The sequence below is a fragment of the Plecotus auritus genome, assembly GCF_963455305.1.
Source record: "Plecotus auritus genome assembly, chromosome: 2".
NCBI lineage: Eukaryota > Metazoa > Chordata > Mammalia > Chiroptera > Vespertilionidae > Plecotus > Plecotus auritus.
The window spans coordinates 172,112,727-172,126,173 of record NC_137771.1 but is presented as its reverse complement, the minus strand read 5'-3'; the positions used below and the strand labels follow the sequence as shown (position 1 = coordinate 172,126,173).

The window sequence follows — 13,447 nt, the reverse complement described above, 5'->3', positions numbered from 1 at the left end:
GATAGAAACATCAGTGATGAGAAAGAATCACTGATAGGCCGCCCCCTGCACGCCCCCGATCGGGGATCTAGTCTGCAACCTGGGCATGCGTCCGGGACTAGAACCAAACCCGGGACCCCTCAGTCCGTAGGCCAATGCTCCATCCACAGAGCCAAGATTTTTTTTTTTAATATATTTTATTGATTTTTTACAGAGAGGAAGGGAGAGGGATAGAGAGTTAGAAACATCGATGAGAGAAACATCGATCAGCTGCCTCCTGCACACCCCCCACTGGGGACATGCCCGCAACCAAGGTACATGCCCTTGACCGGAATCGAACCTGGGACCTTTCAGTCCGCAGGCCGATGCTCTACCACTGAGCCAAACCGGTTTCGGCGCCAAGATTTTTTTAAGGCTCTAGGTTTATACTGGCCAGTTTGTAGGCAAGAGAAGTTGAGCAGTTCTCCCTTTGGTAGAGTATAAAACTCCAAACTTAATATCTTTATAAATGATCTAGAGTAGGAAATGTGACATAATTTCTAGGTTTTTATATAATGTTGAGGAAAACAACTGGAGTTGGTTTTGGGTTGGAAGTGGAGAAGAAAAATAAAAGTTGTCTTTAGATAGGAGACTGGGATAATATAGCTTATTGAAAGTCGGGGAATTTGGATGGATGTTCTGATGTAAAAGGAAAGATTAATTTTAGCAATATTGAGTTTTAGAAAATAGAATGTTTAAGTGATGTTTTATAGAAATTGGTAACACTCTGTATCTAAGGAATTACTCACCTGTAATTGTATAATAATTAACAACCATAAATATTTGAGTAGAATTTGGAAGTTTTTAAGATGCTCTTGATGTTATCTCATTTGATATTTTGATGTGTATGAGTTGGATATCACTACTGCCACTAATTAATAGATGAGGAAATGATAATGATAAGTGGCATCAAGAATCTACTATGTGCTGCTGTGTACTACAGTTGATGTTTTATGTATGTAATCTCTTTTAACTCTGTAGAAATTCCATGAGGATTATTTCCTCCATTTTACAGGTGAAAAATGATTAAAATTTAGTTGATCAGCTTTTCTGCTAATATTACTATTTAGAATTAGATTGTGTTTCCTTTAACTCCAACCTGTGATTTTCTTGCTTTGCCATACTACTTTTGGAAGCCAAGTTTACCCAGATAATAATTAGAAGAGGTGGGATTAAAACTCAAGTCTTATGCTTCATGTAAACATTATTGGTGTTTTTTCTACTTTGCTCTTTTAAAAATTATTCTTTTCCTTTAGTAGTAGATGTTATAGAACCACTAGTAATTATTTGCACATTCTGGCAAACTATAGTTTATGTGTGGAAAAATAATACATGTTCATGCAAAAGTGATTTTAAATAAGTTTGAATAATTTAGATTTATTAATGGAAATAACACCAGGTTAAATGATATACAGTCTTGGTTTAAAGTCCTAGTTTTGAAACTTAATAGTCTGGGTAAGACACTTAATTCCCGGAAGTTTTAGTTTTCTTGTTGGTAACATAAGGATAAAAAGTAATTCACAGATCACAATAGTCTGAATCTGAGTTGCTGGATTTGGAAGATTTGTTTTAATTTTGGTTTCCCCTCTTAATGGGATTTTAGACAAGTAACCTAACCTTAGTTTTCTTATTTTTAGGATGAGATGAAAAGAACTAACCTCATAGTGTTATTGTAGGATTACATGCAATAGAGTACAGTCTAGAAACCATGGACATCGCCCCCAACTCTCCCAGCCATTGTCTTCTAGCAACTGGGACAGTGTTTGGCACATAGTAAATGTTAGATATGTCTTAGTTTATTATGCTGAGGAATCACAAATTTGTAGGATACCATATAAATATCGAATATTTTAAAAACAGCTTTATTGAGGTATAATTGATACACAGAAATCTGCACATATTTAATATATACAATTTGGTAAGTTTGGGATGCTAAATATTTTTGTAGCTAGAAAAAATCATACTAGTACAGAGCTCACATAAACCCATCACCCAGCTTCCTCTAATATTAAAGCTTATTCAACCATACTATAGTTATCAAAACCAGGAACTTAAAGTTGGTAAAATGCTATTCCCTAGTAGTTTTACAGACCTTATTTATATTTGTTTTTCCCTTAATGGCCTTTTCCTAAACCTGGATTCAATTCAGAATTCCACTTGCATTTAGTTGTTATATCTTCTTAAGTCTTCTTTATTCTGTAGCATTGCTCAGTCTTTCCTTATCTTTTATGATCTTGACACTTGATGAATATTAGTTGTTTTGTAGAATTTCTCGGTTTGAGTTTGTCTGATGCTTTCTCATGATTAGCTTGAGGCTCTGCATTTTTTGTCAGTCCCACAGAAGTGATGTTGTGTTGCCAGTGCCTCATATCAGGTAGTACAAAAAGTGGGTATGTCTTATTACCAGTGATATTAACCGTGATTCTTTATTAAGTTGATACCTGCCAGTTTTCCCCACTGTAAAGTCACTAGTTTTCCCTTTGTGATTGACAGGTATCTTGGAGGAGGTACTTTGAATCTGTTTAAATATTCTGATTTTCTTCAAATTTTTACCTACTGATTTTAACATCCATTGGTGGACCCTACTGGCTGTTATTATTAACTAGAGGCCTGGTGCACGAAATTCGTGCACGGAGAGGTGTCCCTCAGCCCAGCCTGCACCGTCTCCAATCTGGGACCCCTCGAGGGATGCCCGACTGCCCGTTTAGGCCTCAAAATCCAGGACTGCTGGCTCCAAACCACTTGCCTGCCTGCCTGCCTGATTGCTCCTAACTGCTTCTGCCTGACAGCCTATACACCCCCTAACCATTCCTATGCCAACCTGATCGACGCCTAACTGCTCCCCTGCCGGCCCAGTTGCCCCTACCTGCCCTCCCCTGCCAGCCTGGTCACCCCTAACTGCCCTCCCCTGCCGGCCCAGTTGCCCCTACCTGCCCTCCCCTGCCAGCCTGGTCACCCCTAACTGTCCTCCCCTGCCGACCTGGTTGCCCCTAACTGCCCTCTCCTCCAGGCCTGGTTCTCCCCTAACTGCCCTCCCCTGCAGGCCGGGTCACCCCCAACTGCCCTCCCCTGCTGGCCTGGTTGCTCCCAACTGCCCTCCTCTGCAGGCCTGTCCCCCTCCCAACTGTCCTTCCCTGCAGGTATGGTTGCCCCCAACTGCCCTTTCCTGGAGGCCTGGTCCCCCCCAACTGCCTTCCCCTGCAGGCCAGGTCCCCCCCAACTGCCCTCGCCTGCAGGCCTGGTCGCCCCTAACTGCCCTCCCCTGCTGGCCTGGTTGCCCCCAACTGCCCTCCTCTGCAGGCCTGTCCCCCTCCCAACTGCCCTTCCCTGCAGGTATGGTTGCCCCCAACTGCCCTTTCCTGGAGGCCTGGTCCCCCCCAACTGCCTTCCCCTGCAGGCCAGGTCCCCCCCAACTGCCCTCACCTGCAGGCCTGGTCGCCCCTAACTGCCCTCCCTTGCAGGCCTGGTCCCCCCCAACTGCCCTCCTCTGCAGGCCTGGGTCCCCCCTAACTGCCCTCCCCTGCAGGCCAGGTCACTCCTAACTGTCCTCCCCTGCTGGCCTGATCACCCACAACTGCCCTCCCCTGCTGGCCATCTTGTGGTGGCCATCTTGTGTCCACATGGGGGCACCCATCTTGTGTGTTGGAGTGATGGTCAATTTGCATATTACCCTTTTATTAGATAGGATGTGTTTGCTTAGTTATGATTTGTATTTTTCTCATTTCTTCTGTATTTTGCAAATTGTAGCTGCCCCTTTCTTCCATGTATTTTCCCAATTTATATCAGAGCTAGAGGCCTGGTGCATGAAATTCATGCACTCGGGGTGGGGGTGGGGCCCCTCAGCCCAGCCTGCGCCCTCTCGCAGTCCGGGAGCCCTCAGGGGATGTCCAACTGACTGCTTAGAATTTCTCAGTTTGAGTTTGTCTGATGCTTTCTCTCATGATTAGCTTGAGGCTCTGCATTTTTTGTCAGTCCCACAGAAGTGATGTTGTGTTGCCAGTGCCTCATATCAGGTAGTACAAAAAGCCGTCCGTCGGACATCCTTAGCGCTGCCATGGAAGCATGAGAGGCTCCCGCAACCGCTGCTGCACTCACTGGCAGTGAGCCTGGTTTCAGGCTGAGTGGCGCTCCCCCTGTGGGAGCGCACTGACCAGGAGGCAGCTCCTATGTTGAGCATCTGCCCCCTGGTGGTCAGTGCGCATCATAGCGACTGGTCATTCCACCATTTGGTCGATTTGCATATTAGCCTTTTATTATATAGGATGGCTATCCATTATTTTCTGTAACTTGTAACCCAATACTAACATTATTTATTTTGTTGCTCAACTTGTCCCAGCCTTGCCCATTAGGACCTCTTTCAGATTGCTTTGTGTCCTTTGACATGTGCTGATCCTTTTTCAGGCACTTTCACTTCTGGCACCACAAGATGTCCCAGGGTTGTCTTATATTTTCCCCTGCCCAGCTTTGGATTCAGTCACTTCAAGGAGCCCCAGTTCTTTTATTTGGATCATGGTATTTAGAAACTAAAGTTTTGGGTGCTAGGTGTGTTGAATGTCATCGCTCTTTGGTGATCTCAGCAGACAGTGTTAGGAAATACATGTATGTCTACTAAACCCCACCTGTACACACATATATAGTAATTTCATTATGTTGCTGGGGCCCTGGCATCTGTATTAAAAAAGATTGAATGGAAAGAAGCAGGGAATGCAGAATATAGTTAAGTATCTAGGTCAGTGGTCCTCAAAATTCTGGTCTCCTTTACTTTTGGAAAATGCTAAGGATTCCTAACAGCTCTTGCTTATGTTAGTTATATATCAATATTTGCTATTTTAGAAATAAGAACTGAGAAATTTAAATTTTTACTTACTAATTTATAAACAACAGGTCCTCTTGTATGTTAACATACAATATTTTATATGAAATCTAACCCTATTTTTTAAAACAAAATTTAGCATTTGTTTTACAATTTTACAAATCTTTTTATTGTATGACTTATTAAGAGAACTGGATTCTCAGATTTGCTAATTCATTCCATCTCTGGTGACAGCACATGTTAGTTAGCTTCTGCAAAATACCACCATATGTTTGTGAGAGGAAAGTGAAAAAAACAACAACAGGTATTATGAAAATCTTTTTTGATCTTGTGGACCACCTGAAAGTGTGTCAGGGACCTTCAGGAGTCCCTGGACCACATTTGTGAACCACTGGTATAGATTTACTGAAACTCTTACAAAATAGAGGTGGGGTAAAAGATATACTAGAGCAGTGGTTGGCAAACCGCGGCTCGTGAGCCACATGCAGCCCTTTGGCTCCTTGAGTGTGGCTCTTCCACAAAATACCATGTGCAGGCGTGCACATACAGTGCGATTGAAACTTCGTGGCCCATGTGCAGAAGTCGGTCTTCGGCTCTCAAAAGAAATTTCAATCGTTGTACTGTTGATATTTGGCTCTGTTGACTAATGAGTTTGCCGACCACTGTGCTAGAGGGCTGGATCCAGAACAACTGCCATGAGAACAGGAGAGAACCTAAATCATGATGTTAGAAGTTGAGAATAGAATTTCCTGGTGAGATAGGAAGGACTGGGATGGGCAGCACTATTTCAGGTAGGATAACTTGATCACTTTGTCTGCTTTATCTTATAACTAGAAGCCCGGTGCACGAAATCATGCACCAGTGGGGTCCCTTGGCCTGGTCTGTGGGATTAGGCCGAAACTGGCTCTCTGATATCCCCTGAGGGGTCCTGGATTGCAAGAGGGCGCTGACCAGGCCGAAGGACCTCACCGGTGCACTGTCAGGGCCGGGGAGGGAAACGGGAAGTTGGCCAGTCGGGAGGACCACGGGAGGGCTCCAGGGCATGTCCGGCCTGACTTGCTCAGTCCCGATCGGCCGGACCCCAGCAGCAAGCTAACCTGGTTGAAGCGTCTGCCCCCTGGTGGTCAGTGCACGTCATAGCGAGCAGTTGAGCGGCCTTAGCATATCATTAGCATATTACGCTTTTGATTGGTTGAATGGCCGACCAGATGACTGGACACTTAACATATTAGGCTTTTATTATATAGGACTAAAGGCCTAGTGCACAAAATTCGTGTATGGGTAGGGGGTGTGTCCCTTAGCCCGGCCTGCACCCTCTCCAATCCAGGACCTCTCAGGGGATATCTGACTGCCGGTTCAGGGATCGGGCCTAAACTGGCAGTCAGACATCCCTCTCACAATCCGGGACCGCTGGCTCCTAACTGCTCGCCTGCCTGCCTGATCGCCCCTAACTGCCCCCCGCCCCTGCCAGCCTGATCACCCCTAACCGCCTCTGCCTGCCGGCCTAATCGCCCTTAATTGCCCCCCCCCCCGCCGGCCTGGTCTCCCCTTACTGACCCCCCCCTGCCAACCTGGTTGCCCCCACCTGCCCTCCCCTGCCGGCCTGGTCACCCCCAAATTCCCCCTCCCACTGGCCTGGTAGCCCCCAACTGCCCCCCTCTGCCGGCCTGGTTGCCCTTATCTGCCCCCCCTCCCCGCCAGCCTGGTCACCCCCAACTGCCCCCCTGCTGGCCTGGTTGCCCCACACAGCCTGCTGTTCAGTCGTTTGGTTGTCCCTCACTAATCCCCCTGCCGGCCTGGTCGCCCCATGCAACCTGTTGTTCAGTCGTTTAGTCGCCCCTCACTGACCCCCCTGCTGGCTTGGTTGCCCCATGGCAGCCTGCTGTTCGGTCATTACTGTTACTGTGACAGCGTCCCAGACTATTTGCATATTCCTCTATTATTAGTATAGATTGTCTAAATTATAAGATGCTGATATAGCAAGCCAAATGCAAATTTATAGTGAGAAATATGATAAAGAAGTAGACTAGAATGTTTTTTTGAATTGTAGACTCCTTAACCTTTTCGTTATTGAAAGATAGTTGTGGACTTTCTCAAACTCTTATAAATGTAGCTCCTTTCAAAATTGTGCATGCAATCATAGGTTAGACTGAAGGGAGGGTTATGGTTCATGATTCACACAAAGGACTGTCCATCAGTCTACTACTGCCTGTCCCCACCCTGTTCTGTGGCTTGGTGAGCTTTGAATCAGAAATCTTCCTGTTGTCTGGTTACCCCTAACTCTTCTTGCCAAAACCGTTCTGTAAACACACACACACACAGGCACGCACGCACGCACGCACGCACGCTTGATCTTAAATTTCTTCTTTTTTGGACTCCATGATACTCCCAAATATTGCTAACATTTTTTCTTTAGAGAGCATGTTTGTAGTACAATTAATTGTGTTATATCTTTCTTTTTATGTTTTAACACTTACTCTATTTGTGGTCACTTTGATTCAGCTTGTTTCCTAGCAGTATTTTGGAACAAATTCCTCCTAGTGATAGTTAAACACATCTTTTTTATTTGGCTATGTAGTACTTTTACTCTTAGAATAAATTTGGGAGCATTTCTTTTTTCTGCATGCTCACTAGAGACACTTCTTTGAAAAAGTTTGGCCATAAGAAGAAGGAAGTTGTTAGAAGATTTTGGAGAATTTTTTTTATAGGGGAAGTTTAAGTGTGCTTTTAGGCAGAGAAGTGGCTAGTGGAGTACGAGATTATTTTGGAGACAGTGAAGCCGCAGAGTCTTGGAGATGGGTACGAATGGAATCACATAGCACAGAGGAAAGCACAAAAATACCATGACTTTTTACTCAAACAGGGACAGGAAGATGAATGAGAATACCAAAAATTAAAATTGAAAATTGAAAGGAGAGTAGAGTTGTTTAAGGACAGATACTTCTGTCAAGTGTCCTAGGTCTTTTCTGTAATGTACATCATAAAGAATCTTGAAAGCTGAGCTGGGAGAATATAATTCATACCATGGGCAACAAGGAGTTATGGTAGATCCCTCACTGGGAAATGACAAGAAAACAGTTTTATATTAATTTATCCATGGAAGAACATATTGGGGAGATAATACCCTAAAACAGCAAGGTTGATAAGGTTAATTGAAATGAATTGGATGCTGCTGGATATGAATGTAGGACATTGAGACTGAAGAGAAGGATAAGTTCATTCTAAGGAGTCACCTTCTGTTTTGGGAGTTGGGTAGACCAAAATCTGCAAACCAAATAAAATATTTATTCATTGCCTACTGGGTCTGGCAACATTATTTTAGATACAATTACATTTGTTGTTTCACTTTTTAACATTGAGTCTGGAAGAAAGAAGTCGAGGAGAATAGCAGGTTTGGAAGAAAAAAATAAATGAGGGATATACATGATAAACTTGTAATTCTGCTTAAGTCCTGTGCTTTCATTCATGAAGCCTTTTGCAATTATGTCAAATCTGATTAATTTCTCACTTTCATTCCTGCCCTTATACCCTGTTCCATTCATTTAGGTTGAGCCCAACATGTGCTGTCTTGAATTAGTTTATTTATTTTTTGTAATGTATCAAAATTCCCCATTTACATGTGAAGATCTTTGAAAAGGAGACTATTTTAAATTTTATTTTTCAATTACACTTTACATTCACTATCATTTTGTGTTAGTTTCAGGTGTAGTGGTTAGATAATCATATACTTTACAAGTGATCCCCTGGTATTTTAAGTACCGACCTGGCACCATACCTAGTTATTACAGTATTATTGATTATATTCCCTACTAGAGGCCCAGTGCACAAATTTGTGCATGGGTGGGGTCCATGCTTTGACCATGGTAAGGGGTGAGGAAGTATTGATACTGTAGCACTCAAAGTTTTCTAAGGATGCTGAGGAAGAAGTTACATGAGTGTAGAGGGAAGATATGACATGGGAGTCCAGCTTCCCCACTTTCATAGTGGGAGACCCAGAGGGAGCTTCAATCGGTGGATGAGTCTTAGAGTTTTAGGTGGAGAAATGTCTGGGTTTAGTCAAATCTATGAAAGAAGGATGGGTAGGGTGTTTGTGACAGTGTTAATGGTACCTCTGGTTTGGTAGTAAGAACAGCATTGAAATTTACCCCTCAAACGTAGGTATGAGGTTTCACATGGGTCTAGGTAAAATAGTAAAACAGGTGATGAGGAAGAAACCAGCGGGGTTTTTTTTAGTTTTATTTTAAAATTACTTATATTTTAAATCCTCACCTGAGAATATGTTTTTATTGATTTTAGAGAGAGAGGAAAGAGAGAAAAACATTGATGTAAGAGAAACAGCGATCAGTTGCCACCCTGTATACGCCCCAGCCGGGAATTGAACCCGAGACCCTTTGATGCATGGGATGATGCTTCAACCAACTTAGCCACACCAACCAGGGCTGTTTTTGTTTTTAAGAAATTACCATACTTCCTAGTTCATTGTTTTCATGCTGCTTTAATAAATATGTTTTGAAAATCTAGCAAACCAATCTTTTCTCATATCACTCAGGTGTAGATGTTTGCTTTGATTAATTACATTTCATTTTACATAGGTGAAAAGTAACACTTTTCTTTTAAAGAGAACTTCATTTTCTTTTAAAGATAGTTCTCAACAAAAGAGTAGTGTCATTTTCGTTGTGCTTCTTCAAACTTTTTGTAACTCACTTTTTCTAGCCATCTTATACCCATCACTTAAAGTTTTTTGGATTTACTGACATCTTTACACCTTAGGATGGACCATATACTTTAATGTGTAGTTGATTATGTTATATATAGAGGAGATTACTTTATTCCATTTATCAGCATTAGGCTATTGGAGCATTCTAAAAATGTAACTTGCTATGTGCCTATTAACATTCATAATGCTTTGATCCATTGATAATATCTAGATTTGGGTCTGCTTTCACAATGTTAACAGTGTGCCTTGTATTTGAAATTGCAAGTACTACCTTCCATATATGTCAAAATAACTAATAGGCTCAGATACATTGTATTAATCTTTTTCACTGCATATAAAGGCTCATCCTTGGTTTGTGAATAATTGCTAATTTCAGAACTTATTTGTGCATTTGTCTTATGCTCCACTTGATACTTTTACTAAAAAGAGTTCCTGTTTCCCCTTTTTCTTATTGCTCCTGCTATATTTTCATGGTTTCTTTGCAATCTGTAAGCTGACAGAAGTGTTGGAACTACTTTAGTGCTACTGCAAAATAGGACAGAGCAGTTCAACAAATGCTTATAGATGGTCTGCTATTATTTCTCCTTGTCTCATACCCAGCCCAGGTTTGTCACTTTGAGTTCCCATCACTTCAGATGGTAATAACATGTTTGAATGTTCCAAATAATGATACCAAAAGAAGCTATAAAAAATGATCACTAGTATTCTATAACCTGATGGAATTATTGGCTGAATAATCATTTACATCATGTTTTTGTGCCAAGGTTCTCCTTGATTTGCTATTCTCATACTGCCTACATTCCAGGGATTTATGAAAGCTTTCAGTTCCTTATTTTATTAGTCTGAAATCCCTAGTTTATGTTGCATTTTTCCTCATGAATTTCACACACTGCGTCTTCCAACTTTACACAATAAATCTGTAAGATGTTTATAATCTTTTGCATATTTTGAAGTGTATTTTATTTATTTATTTAATATTAATGTTATATTTATTTAAATTCTTTGTTGTTTAAAGTATTACATATGTCTCCTTTTTCCTCCATTGACCTCTCACCAGCCGTTCCCACCCCCCTGCACATGCCCTCACCCCCCTATTGTCTGTGTCCATTGGTTATGCTTATATGCATGCATAAGTCCTTTGGTTGATCTCTTACCCCCCTTCCCTCTGAGGTTGGACGGTCTAGACCAGTGGTTGGCAAACAACAGCTTGTGAGCCACATGCGGCTCTTTGGCCCCTTGAGTGTGGCTCTTCCACAAAATACCACGTGTGGGCACGCATGTACAGTGCGATTGAAACTTTGTGGCCCATGCACAGAAGTTGGTTTTTGGCTCTCAAAAGAAATTTCAATCATTGTACTATTGATTTTTGGCTCTGTTAACTAATGAGTTTGCCGACCACTGGTCTAGATGTTCGATGCTTCTATGTCTCTGGATCTATTTTTGTTCAGCAGTTTATGTTGTTCAATATATTCTACAATGAGTGAGATCATGTGATATTTATCTTTCTTCGATTGGCTTATTTTGCTTAGCATAACGTTCTCCAGGTCTGTCCATGCTGTTGCAAATGTTAAGAGCTCCTTTTTTTTTTTTTTTAAATATATTTTATTGATTTTTTTTACAGAGAGGAAGGGAGAGGGATAGACAGAAACATCAATGAGAGAGAAACATCGATCAGCTGCCTCCTGCACACTCCCTACTGGGTATGTGCCCGCAACCAAGGTACATGCCCTTGACCGGAATTGAACCTGGGACCCTTGAGTCCGCAGGCCGACGCTCTATCCACTGAGCCAAACCTGTCAGGGCAAGAGCTCCTTCTTTTTTATAGCAGCGTAGTATTCCATTGTGTAGATGTACCACAGTTTTTTTAATCCACTCATCTGCTGATGGGCACTTAGGCTTTAAAGTATATTTTTTAAAAATGTAATCATTAGCACATTTTACTCCCTGGATTATTATCAAGGATTTTTTTAAAGCTTATGAACAACACAAATTTATTTCTCATGTTCTAGAGGCTGTAAGTTCTAGATTAGGATGCTTGCATGATAGGGTGAGGGGCCTCTTTCTGGTGTCCTCACATGGTGCAAGGGTCAAGCATTTTTTAAAATATATAACCTTTAAAAATTTTTTATATTTTTATTGATTTCAGAGAAGAAGGGAAAGCGGGGGAGAGAGAGAGAGGGAGAGAGATATCAGTGATGAGAGAGAATCACTGATTGACTTCTTTCTGCATGCCCTACATTGGGGATTGAGCCCGCAACCCAGGCATGTGCCCTTACTGGGAATCAAACCGTGATCTCCTGGTTCATAGGTTGACATGCAACCACTGAGCCACGCTGGCTGGGCAAAGGTCAAGCATGTTTAATATTTCAACTCATAGCTTCTTGAGTTGAAAGTTTCTTAGTTTTAAGATTCTTGTGTTTTCATTTCAAAGATAGATTGGAAATGTGGCAGTGGATTACTGAACACCATCAATTCCTTATGAGAATTGACACTACCAGTAGTGACCTTAGAACCCTATGTACATTAAAACCTCGTATAAGGCACTAATTTGGGTGAGGGGGTGTCTGTTAAAGCTGAAAGTCCATCCTATATAATAAAGGCTAATATGCAAATTGTACCTTCAACCAGGAATTCAACCAGGGGGTGGGGCCGGCCAGCCAACAGCCGGCAGCCCTTCCCCTGGCAAGCCCTGCCCCTGATCGGCTTCCCATCCCCATCGGGGGCGGAGCCAGCCAGCCAACCGCCCGCAGCCCCTCCCCCTGGCCGGCCCGGACCAATCAGCCCCGATCGGGGTGGGCCGGCTGGATCTCACCCATGCATGAATTCATGCACCAGGCTTCTAGTTATATAATAAAGTATGTTTTCCAAATGGGTATATTAAAAATTTGACAAATTAGTTAATTTACCTATTTTTACTTATGTAGACACATTTGTGTCATTAAAATTAAATATGTGTGAAAAGTTTAATTTCACAGAAAAGTTTCCTGCATAATTTCAAATTTATATTGAATAGGTCTGATAAGTGAGTCTACTCACCAGTCACTGTGAGTAAACAAATGCACATGGCGAGGGCGTGGCGTAGCATAGGCTGGAGCATCCAGCACAAGCTAAAACTGCTGTAGAAAGTCACACCACTGCCACTCGAGATAACAGAACCAGTTACTACTTGAGAGTGGTGGGTGTTATCGTTCACTAAACATTGTTTATAAGCAGTGACTCTTGGGTTTAATATGTAGACTATAGTTGTAGATATGTAATATTTATGTCGGCGAAATTACTACAGTGCTTTTACTAACATATGGCCTATTTGCTAAAGTTTGTTAAAAATAACAGTGACTTAATAACAAAAAAACACACCTGTTAATTATAAGCAAATCTTGGTTAAAAGCATTTTAAAATTAATAGGATGTTAATTTTCACCTATCACTTATGGACTGGAAATTTTGCCTTTTAAATCCAAAGTCCATTAAATCTAGGTCGGCAAAATTGAGGGTTTACTGTATTCTTTTTTTAGGACAAACAACTCTTCATATCTGTGAAAACTGAGATCTGAAGATAGATAATATTGTTGATATCTTAATTTTCTTGTAGTAGCTCTATATTTATTGTGTAGTTAACATCATGCCATGTACATAGCAGGCAGACTAAAACCATATGCAGTTCCATAAACATACTTGGTAATGGTTTATTGGAGAAGCCAGGAAAATACTGGCTAAAATGCTGGTTAAAAGTATTGTACTTAAAGGTAATTGGATTTTCATTATTTGTCTTACCTTTCTTTTGATGTGACTACCTTTTAGAATTTTGTTGTTTCCCTGATATTTTGTAAATTGAGAGACAGCCCATTGTGAAGTCAAAATACTCCTTGTATCGCCGACTATTTTATTTTCTTTTTTTTG

At 41.7% G+C, this 13,447-nt stretch overlaps 1 protein-coding gene across 18 annotated transcripts in view; it reads left to right on the top strand.

Annotated features, from left to right (window-relative positions):
• Positions 1 to 13,447, top strand: part of ZNF148 (zinc finger protein 148) — a 148,747-nt gene that overhangs the window by 96,918 nt on the left and 38,382 nt on the right. The window lies entirely within an intron of this gene.